The sequence below is a fragment of the Chiloscyllium plagiosum genome, unplaced genomic scaffold (assembly GCF_037043375.1).
Source record: "Chiloscyllium plagiosum isolate Xiang-an unplaced genomic scaffold, Cpla_swu_hap1 HiC_scaffold_33, whole genome shotgun sequence".
Lineage (NCBI taxonomy): Eukaryota > Metazoa > Chordata > Chondrichthyes > Orectolobiformes > Hemiscylliidae > Chiloscyllium > Chiloscyllium plagiosum.
The window spans coordinates 6,804,183-6,814,877 of NW_028270171.1; the positions used below are offsets into that span (position 1 = coordinate 6,804,183).

Consider the following 10,695-nt stretch of genomic DNA (forward strand, 5'->3'; position numbering starts at 1 on the left):
CTGCCAAACTAATTTCCCAGTTGTTTGTCTGATTTCCAGCAGCTAGTGGTTTTTTACTATTTTAAAAATACCTCTAGGAATTGCTCAGAGTACACCAGTTTTATCAAACATTAGATTGAAATCCATTCCCAATCAAGCTATTGCTGCAAAATAGTTCCCGTGAGCACTGCTTGCAAGCAAAAAAGCTTAAACAGTTGTGGAATTTCCAGTTATGAGAGTTGCTCGCTCAAAATCTCTCCCCACAGAATAAAACACTGAGCAGGTTACTGGGACAAGAATTGAAACAAGGTTGAAAGAAAAGGATTTAATAATCAGATATTGAACAGCTAAAACCCAAGAACCAAATGAAACTAAATAGTTATACAGTTCCATGGTGAACATTATTTTAATTTTGTGCAGAGCACAACCAAAGTCATCCACTAGAATGAAGTCACCATGTCCAACATATGGAGTTGTTGAATCCCACTCAGCTCAGGGTGAGCCTGTCAAACAGGTACTCTCCCAGGCCATTCTCAGGGGCTCCCAGTCTCTTCAGGTTGGTGTTGTGATCTCCCAGCTTCTTGATCATCTTCACTTGCTCATCCAAGTAGTGCCTCTCCAGGAAGTCACCCAGCTGGAAGAGGAGACAAAGATTAGCCTCAAGGAACAAACCATGCACTTGAATGTGACATCCCGGGCGGCACGGTGGGCGGCATTGTGGGCGGCACGGTGGCACAGTGGTTAGCACTGCTGCCTCGCAGCGCTAGAGACCCGGGTTCAATTCCCGACTCAGGCGACTGACTGTGTGGAGTTTGCACGTTCTCCCCGTGTCTGCGTGGGTTTCCTCCGGGTGCTCCGGTTTCCTCCCACAGTCCAAAGATGTGCAGGGTCAGGTGAATTGGCCATACTAAATTGCCCGTAGTGTTAGGTAATGGGTAAATATAAGGGAATGGGTGGGTTTCGCTTCGGCGGGTCGGTGTGGACTTGTTGGGCCGAAGGGCCTGTTTCCACACTGTAATGTAATCTAATCTAATCTAATCTAATCCCATTACAGACATGACCATCACCACCATATTATGGTGTGGGAAAGGTACAATCAGGGGTGCCTGTTGAAATGTTTATGCTTTCAGCCTGCAGGAGGCAGGTAGATAATTGGATTATACCCCCAGAGAGTACACAAACAGATCATTTCCTTCCAGGTTTGAGAGAAAAAGCTAGAAACTCACATGAGGGTCCGTGTGGCCAGAGGAGAGTTTGTGCAGATCCAGCAGACTCTGGTTCACATCCTTCTCCATCTGCAGAGCTCTCTGCATTGCCTCCAGACCATTGCCCCACTCATCCTGCTCTGGCTTCTGGAGCAAGGGGAGTCAGGAGAGAAAAAAAACAGCTCATCTCAGACAGGTGGATCACAGGCTACATCAGATCAGGTCATTATTCCACCAAGCATTGCAAGAGTTGGATTTAGATTAGATTAGATTAGATTACAGTGTGGAAACAGGCCCTTCGGCCCAACAAGTCCACTCCGACCCGCCGAAGCGAAACCCACCCATACCCCTACATTTACCCCTTACCTAACACTACGGGCAATTTAGTATGGCCAATTCACCTGACCCTGCACATCTTTGGACTGTGGGAGGAAACCGGAGCACCCGGAGGAAACCCACGCAGACACGGGGAGAACGTACAAACTCCACACAGTCAGTCGCCTGAGGCGGGAATTGAACCCGGGTCTCTGGTGCTGTGAGGCAGCAGTGCTAACCACTGTGCCACTTGTTACCTATTACAAGTCAATTGTAATAGGAGCAGATTGGACAGAGACTGGAAAATGTTTCAGAATAGGGGTGTGGAGTAGGTCATAGTCTACTGACACTGGGTAAGCTGCTTAGGACTGAGATGAGGAGAAAGGTCTTCACCCAGAGAGTGGGGAGCTGGTGGAATTCTCTGCCACAGAAAGTGGTTGAAGCCAAAACATTGAATGTTTTCAAGAAGGAGTTAGATATAGCTCTTAGGGCTAAAGGGATCAAAGGGCATGGGGAAGGCATAGGAAGATGGTACTGAGTTAGATGATCAGCCACAATCATATGCCCTGGCAGAGCAGGCCTGAAGGGCTGAATGGCCTCCTCCTCTTCATTCTTTCTATAATTCTAAGTTTCAAACCTGGTGCAGTGGGGTGTCCTATGGTCCAGGAAGTCTAGGTGTAAGACCCTACCTGCTCCAGAGGTGTCTGATAACATCTCTGGACAGGTTCATTAGGAAACAACCAGAGCTGTTGCAGGCCCAATGGACCGAATGGCCTCCTCCTGTGCCATAACAATTCTGTGATTCTGTGGATGATCTGCATCTGAACAGTGTTTCCCTGCCTCTATCTCCTGACTGACCTTTCTGTGGATTGTCACCTCGCTGTGATGGAGAGCCTCGAGTGTCCCGTTGAGTCTGATAGCGATACCTCAAGAGGTTTCCACCTCCTGGCAGGACCACCCAGGATAGTAAGGTCAGAGGGGAGGATCCTGATAAAGTGCAATGCAAATCAAATCCTCAACGGCCATCCATCCAGGCAGAAGGTATTTGTGTGCATTCTACGACGGTGGGTAAAGGCTACATCAGGAGGGAGATCCCCAGTCAACATTTCCTTGCCAGTTGAGCTGGATCTACCTTCTGTAAAGGATTGTGTCTGTGCTGATGGACAACAGCATTCCCATGCTAAACGATACTCTGTACATGCTGTCTACCTGGAGGATTCCAACCCCCTCCCCAAACACATTGACTTTCCAGGGTGGACAGTCAGAGGATTTTACAGAAGGAGGCCATTCAGCCCTCCCCCATGTCTGTACTCACTCCTAAAAGAGCTACCCAGCTAGTCCCAATCTCCAGGCCTCTCTCCATAGCCCTCTAACTTCATCCCTTTCAAGTATATATCCAACTCTCTGTTGAAACCTCCTATGGAATCCACCTCCCCTACTCTCCCAGACAGCGCATTCCAAATCCTAGCAACTCTCTGAGTAAAGAAGTTTCTCCTCATCTCACTCTGAGCTCTTTGCTGACTATTTGTGACCTCCTCGTTACTGACATACCAACATCCTCCTTTACCCAGTCAAAATTGAGTCACACTTTTGAACAATTCAATGTGGTGATAGAACACTGGGTAAACACAGAATAATCTTTCAGAGCTCAAATGTCCTATCTATTTTCAAAGCACTCACCCATCGATCAAAATGAATATGTTTAATCCTTTCGAACACAACATAAGTCTGAGCTAGTTCCTTCTTTATGTTTCTGAACTGCTGTCTATATGCTTCTGGTATCAATTCATAAGCACTTAAATTAGCCTATTTAACCTTTTCATAATCTCTTGACACCTCATATGACAGCATGGCAAATACCTCACTAGCTCTGCCTACCAATTTAGTCTGACCTAGAATTACCCATAAATATTTGGACCACTCCATCTGCCTAGCCAATTTTTTCAAATGAAATAAAGAAGGCTTCAACGTCTTTCTCATCAAAATGTGGCAGCATTTTGACATATTTATATATATCACTACCATTCCTTTTAATCTCCATCCTGTTAACTTGACTTTGTTGACTAAGTCGCAATTTCTCAAGTTCAAATTCTCTCTCTCTCTCTTTGCTCAGCCAAGAACCTTTCCCCTCTCTCTTTTTTTCTCTCTCACCTCTCCATCTTTCTCCCCTCTGTTTTTCCTTTTCTCTCTCCCTCTCTGTTTATTTTCTAACTCCATTTTCCTCAATTGTAATTTAACTTTTTCTCCCTCTACTGCACTTGTCTGAGTAGCTCCCTTACATTTTCAGCTTTATGTTTGTCCTTGGTTAAACCCAAATCTAACTTACTTGCTAATTTTAAAAGTATGACCTTTTTCTTTCCTTCTAAACTTGGCTAATCTGAGAATCACCTTCAAATCCCAGAACCTTTTCAGCAATTTTAAGAGCCATTTCTCTCACTTTTAATTTAATCAACCACAAGTCACTGAAATTTAACAAGTTGTCTCACTTGAGTTTTATTTAAAGATCTAGGACACTAACCTGCAAGTGTTTAAATCTGCTGGGATTTTTCGTACCCGCAAATCTATTCAAATATGACTAAACCAATTCAAATGATGGACACGAGCCCCCAAACTGTTACGACACGGGGTAAACTCTCCTGCTTAATTTAAAGCCAGCAACACAAAAGATTTATCCTGTGCAGTCGTTTGTTACCAGCTAGGACTTGGCAGTTCTCCTCTCAACTGTTCAATTTCCCCTGGTCTTATAACCTAGAGCATTGGATTGTGTCATTGGTTTTAAGATTGTCAATGTACTCAATTCAAACTTTATTGGAAATTGGTATTTTTTTCAGGGTATAATTTAAACTGATTAGCCAAATTCAGATTTGTTTTTGTCTCCAGGCAATGAACTAATCAAGTTGTTTGACCCAGTGTTACATTGTTGCCATATTGAGAACACTTGGTGCTGTGTCCAGTAGTTGTGTTGCTTTTAACTCTCTTAAAGGTACACCCACATCTTCATAACAAAGATCACCTCTTAATCTTCTCTGCTCCGAGGAGAATAAGCCGAATTTCTTTAATCTTTCCTTGTATCTAAAAACCCTCATTCCTAGTATCATTCTCGAAAATATCTTTTTCACTTTCTCCAGGGCTTTATTATCCTTCCTTGAATTAAGGTGTTCAGAACTGAACACAATACTGAAATGTGGTCTGACCAATGATTTGTAGAGGTGTAGCATCATTCCTCTGCTGCTATGCCTCACTTTAAAAACATAAGGATCCTGTAAGCCACCTTAACGACTATTTTATCTTCCCTGGCCATCGTCAGAGAATCATGTACTTGAACTCAAAGGTTTCTCTGCCACTGTACTCCCCTCAGAGCTGTTCCGTTGAGCCTGCATTGTCTGTCCGACCAAATGCATTACATTGCATTTCCCTGTATTGAGAGTCGGAAATGATTACCAACATTAAATCTTGCCCTGTAAAAATGTAGTACTATTAGTTACCAAATCCTCAATTGGGCTTGTGTGTATGTGTGGGTGTACCATGCACATTTGTATTTTTGTGTGCTTGCGCCTGTGTGTATGTTTGCATGTATGTGCATCCACTATCCTTCCTGCGAAGAAGCCGTTCCTAACATTATCCAGAACAGTTTAGTTCTAATGTGAAGACTATAATCCCATTCCACATCCTCAATTCTATTTGACCAATTGAGAAGAAACAGTTCCCCTCCATCTACTCTGTCAAATCCATTAATCCTCATAAAAACTTCAATTACACTCATCCCTTAACCTTCTACCCTGGGGAATGTGGGCAAACTATTGATGTCATTTAACCAGCTCTTTATCTCTGAGTTCATTGAGAAATTTGGGGCTGCACCATCTCTGCCTGAACTGAGCACTCCAGATGTGGTGGAACCAGAATTTGACACTTTTACAAAGAACCTCCATCCAGAGGGATTTGAACCTCTTTGAGATTAGGACTAATATTAAATTAGTTCCTTTGCTTTATGTTTTTACATCTGTTCACTACACTTCTGTCCAATTGTCTGAATAATTTCATTTTGATCATTAGTTTTGATGACACAGCAGAAGATGTCACCATTTATAAAACACTGTGAATTGTCTTTCTTGGTCAGAAGTGGATCACTTTACACTTCCCCTCAGTGTCCTGTATCTGCCAGATTTGCCCATTCCATTAAACTTTGCAACATTCTGCTCTCATGGTAATGTGTCACCTGATGTAGAGTCATCATTTTATTGATGGCCCTTCATTCCTTCATCTATAACATTGATAAATCTGATGAAAAGTTGTTTCCCAGTGCCTCTCCTTGGGGAAAGTAATCAGATCTTGCTATTTTATAATGTACTTACAAGATGAGAGTGCTGTTGGCTGGGCCAGCATTTATTCCCCTTCCCCAATGGCTCAGTGGTTAGCACTGCTGCCTCACAGCACCAGAGTGCCAAGTTCAATTCCAGCCTTGGGCGACTCTGTGTGGAGTTTGCACATTCTCCCTGTGTCTGCGTGGGTTTCCTCCCACGTTCCAAAGATGTGCAGGTCAGGTGAATTGGCTATGCTAAATTGTCCATAGTTGTTAGGTGCATTAGTCAGAATGGGGTGGGTTATTCTTCAGAGGGTTGGTGTGGACTTGTTGAGCTAAAGGGCCTGTTTCCACACGGTAGATAATCTAATCTTAATTATCCTTGTCAAGGTGGTGATATTTGCCTTCTTGGGAGGTAGACCCACAATCCTGTTTGGGAGGAATCCAGAATTTTGACTCAGCAACAGGGGAAGAACAGTGATATATGCCCAAGTCAAAATGGTGAGTGGCTTAAAGAGGAACTTGCAAGGGGTAGAGTTTTCATGTATTTTTGCCGTTGTCCTTCTAGATGGGAGTGGTCATGGGTTTGGAACATGTTGTCTAAGGTGCTTTGGTGAATTCCTACAGCATTTGGTAGATGGTACACCTTGCAATTGCTAAATGTCAGTGGGGGAAGGAATGAATGTTGGTAGCTATTGTGCCAATCAAATGGGCTGCTTTGAACTGGAGGGTGTTAAGATCCTTGAATGTTGTTGGCACCCTCCCCATTATCCTGACTTGAACACCCCCTGCCCAAGCCAATTCCCCACCAACATCTCTCCCCCGTGATCATGTCAATGACATCATTAAGGTGGCAGCTTTGGCTTTTCACAAACTGACGCTGAGAATGTCCATCCTCCAAATTAAAGGGTCTGCACAAATCAAGATGCATGCTGGGAAACACCACCTCTGAACTAATGTGTATAACCAAATCCATAATAGCCTTATCACAGGGAGCATCAGTTCCAACATCAATATTCAGAGCCTGGTCAAGTCTGCAAAATGGACCAACTCAGTTTGCACACTGGGGAAGATTGGAAAAGAACATTTAGCCTAGCAATGCGTGCAAATTTAAAGCATGTGCAGTTTCAATCCCAATAGTATTGGGGAGATGTAAACTACCAAAGCTTACATTTGTATGAGACTTCTATAGAAGAACACTTACATGGGACATATTGCCTTTTCCCACCAAAGACAAGCACCTAAGCCATTTATTTCCATTCAAACAGAGAAAGATGAATAGTGCAGACTTAAGATAGCTGTGCAGTCATTAACCAAGTTACTTTGTGCCCCACTTATTCTATTGTGGGCTGTGAGCATCCCAAGCAAGCTCAGTCCTCATCACCCATTAGATTTCCCTTGAACTGCAATGCCACAGTGTCTGCACTATATTATTAAAATAAACCTGATTTCATGTAAAATTAAAAAGAAAAAAATTTGGAACAGATTCTTGTAAATGCTACTCTGGTCCTATAGCTTTGTTTGCATCAGCTGCCCTCAGTACATGAAGCCTCTGGATTGCTCTAGTAAAAAAGGGAATTGCTACAATTGTCCCACATAGGTTAAGGTAGGTACTTTTGCATTTCCTCATGCAGATCATTGTTATTAGCCAAGCAGACTAGAGATACTGATGCCAGTCAAAAGCAGACTCTTTATTCTCCAGCATGGAATGTGGATGAGAGAAACCATTTCCCCACATTGGGAAAACAATCACATAGCATTCAAGTACCCCTTACTGTTCTTGGCTAAGTGATAATTGTAAAACTATCCACTAAATCAGAATCTAAACATTAAAATAAATTGCTAGAAAACATTCAGGTCTGACAATATTGATTGTACAAAAGTAAATATTTCCAGGCCAGTGACTGTTCTTAACCAATTTCACTCCACAGATGCTGCCAAACCCAAGTTTTTCTTCCTGATTTCCAGCAGCCAGTGTTTTTTGCTTCAATTTTAAAAACATCTAAGCATTAGTCAGAGAGTACACCAGTTGTGTGTCAAGCATTCAGATTTCAAACTATTGATTAGAGGCTGTTGCTGCAAATTTGTTCCAGTAAGTACTGCTTACAAGCCAAAAAGCTAAGCAGTTGTGGAATTTCCAATTAGGAGTGTGGCTCACTTACACCAAAAGTCACTCCACACAGCAGAATAAAAACACTGAGCAAATTACTGGGACAAAAAGGTTGAGAGAAAAGGATTTAATGATCAGATGTTAAACATCAAAAACCCAAGCAGCAAATGAAGCTAAGAAATCACAGAGTACTCAGTTCCATGGTGAACATTTAATGTTGTGCAGAGCACAACATGAAGTCACCATGTCCAACAAATGGAGTTGTTGAATCCTGCTCAGCGTGAGCCTGTCAAACAGGTACTCTCCCAGGCCATTCTCAGGGGCTCCGTCTCTTCAGGTTGGTGATGTGATCTCCCAGCTTCTTGATCATCTTCACTTGCTCATCCAAGTAGTGCCTCTCCAGGAAGTCACACAGATGGAAGAGGAGACAAAGATTAGCCTCAAGGAACAAACAATGCAACTGAAAGTGATGTCTATTACAGATGTGACAATCTCCACCACCTTGTGGAGGGGGAGGGGTGCACTCTGGGATGTCTTTTGAAAGGCTGATGGTTTTCAGCCTGGAGGAGGCAGGTAGATGGTAATTGGAATCTCCCCCCAGAGAGTACACAAACAGATCATTTCCTACCAAATGTTTAAGAGAAAAATGAGAAACTCACATGAGGGTCCATGTGGCCAGAGGAGAGTTTGTGCAGATCCAGCAGACTCTGGTTCACATCCTTCTCCATCTGCAGAGCTCTCTGCATTGCCTCCAGACCATTGCCCCACTCATCCTGCTCTGGCTTCTGGAGGAAGGGAAGTCAGGAGAGAAAAACCAGCTCATCTCAGACAGGTGAATCACAGGCTACATCTGATCAGTTCATTATTCCGAATCTTTGTAGGAGTTAGATTTCAGGCCAATTGTTTTACTGACTCCTTTAGATTTCACCATTCCCAGAGCTTAAGAAATTTTAGAAGCATACCATACTGTGAAAGCACATGTTTAAAAGATACTATAATCCAAATGTATCTAAAAATATGCACCAGTGGTGATAATTCCTTGCTGTACTGTTCTATCCCTTTGGATCCTCTTGACCAGCCCATTAGAAACATCTTGGAGATGCTACTACCTTCCACCCCTGTGGATTCTCTCATTCTTACCACAGTAGAGGGGCATTGGAATTGACATCTGAGGTTATATAGTTGATCATTCTTACATGCAAATGATTCTCTCCATCCAGTATTCTGGATCATCCCAATTGCCTGTTGCTGTTTCACAAGTGCAAAATAGTCTCCAATTCAATGCATTGCTCACCAATACAATCTCCAATTCATATAGCATTTATTCAGTCTTGAGGCTCAACAGATTGGAGTGATACCAGTTAATTTGAGTTCACAAAACACATCTTCAGTTTACAGAAGCCAACCTTGACATCCTGCAGGAGGACCCTGCCTCCACATTTATTCTGGAATTCCATCAGTTTCTCAGTGTGTTCCCATTTTTCATGGGACTGCTCCCTAAAAGAACTCAGCAAAGCGACACAGGGCAACATCATCCCGGTCAAAGTAAGAGGAGGACTGAAAGTGGAGATAAAGTTGGAAGAAAACATTACTTTCATCCTTGGCACACAGTGACCCATCCCACCATTTCAATTCCCTTCCAATTAACTGAAGTTAGTGACAAAAGCAGAAAGTCATCTGTCAATTGTGGTCTAAATAGCAGTCATTTTGACCTCCCAGAATGAAGATCTAAAAACCAACTGCAACCCCTGACTTGTATCTGAAGGAGGCAGTGTGCTAGTGTGGCAGAGTGTACTGTGAAGGTCCCTGTTGGGGACAACCATTAGACATCCCTGCACTGCAGGTTAGAAATGTTCTTGCTCAGTGCTGGTAGTTAGTGAGATCATTGACCAACTGAAACATAGGACACGAACATGTTGACCAACAGGCAGAAATCTCAGTCAGTACCTCATTGCCAACCTCACCCACCTGAGTAACCACACTGTCCTACTATTTGGTCTGCACAGAGTCTTGACTATGCTATTTTTAGATAATTCACATTTCAAGTGAAAAAAAATGCCATTTAACCATCTTTCCTCACATTTAGCAAATAAACACTTCATCTTCAACAAGTGAAGACAACAGCTTGTTTATTTAGGCAACTTTTAAAATCAATTTGGTTTGGAGAAAGTTTTTTTGAGAAAGATTAGTTATAGAATCAGTCAGGGATGTATAGCACAGAAACAAACCCTTCAGTCCAACTCATCTATACTATCCAGATATCCCAACCCAATCTAGTCCCTGGCCCATATCCCTCCAAACCCTTCCTACACAGATACCCATCCAGATGGATTTTAAATGTTGCCATTATACTAGCCTCCACTTCCTCTGATAGCTCATTCCATAAACATTACTATCCTGAGGGGAAAGTTGCCCCTTAGGTCCCATATCTTTCCCCTCTCACCCTAAACCTATGTCTGTTCATTCTGGGCTTCCATACCAGAGGGAAAAGGCTTTGTCAATTTATCCTATCTATGCCCCTCATGGTTTATAAGCCTCTGGAGGTCACCCCTCAGCCTCCAACACTCGAGGGAAAACAGCCCCAGCCTGTTCAGCCTTTCCCAATAGCTCAAATCCTCCAATCCTGGCAACATCCTTGGAAGTCTATAAATATAAAATAGAACCTTCAAGACCACAAACCTCACCATGGAGAGGTAAACATAGGAAGAATAAAGCTCCATGTTGATCTGCTTGTTAACAACATCCTCACAGTCCTTGTGGTAGTTCTGACACACTTGGGAGGCCAT

The 10,695-nt window shown here is 42.9% G+C and overlaps 1 pseudogene; it reads right to left on the reverse strand.

Annotated features, from left to right (window-relative positions):
• Window positions 1-466: 466 nt before the first annotated feature.
• On the reverse strand, window positions 467-10,695 carry LOC148141186 (ferritin, higher subunit-like; annotated as a pseudogene).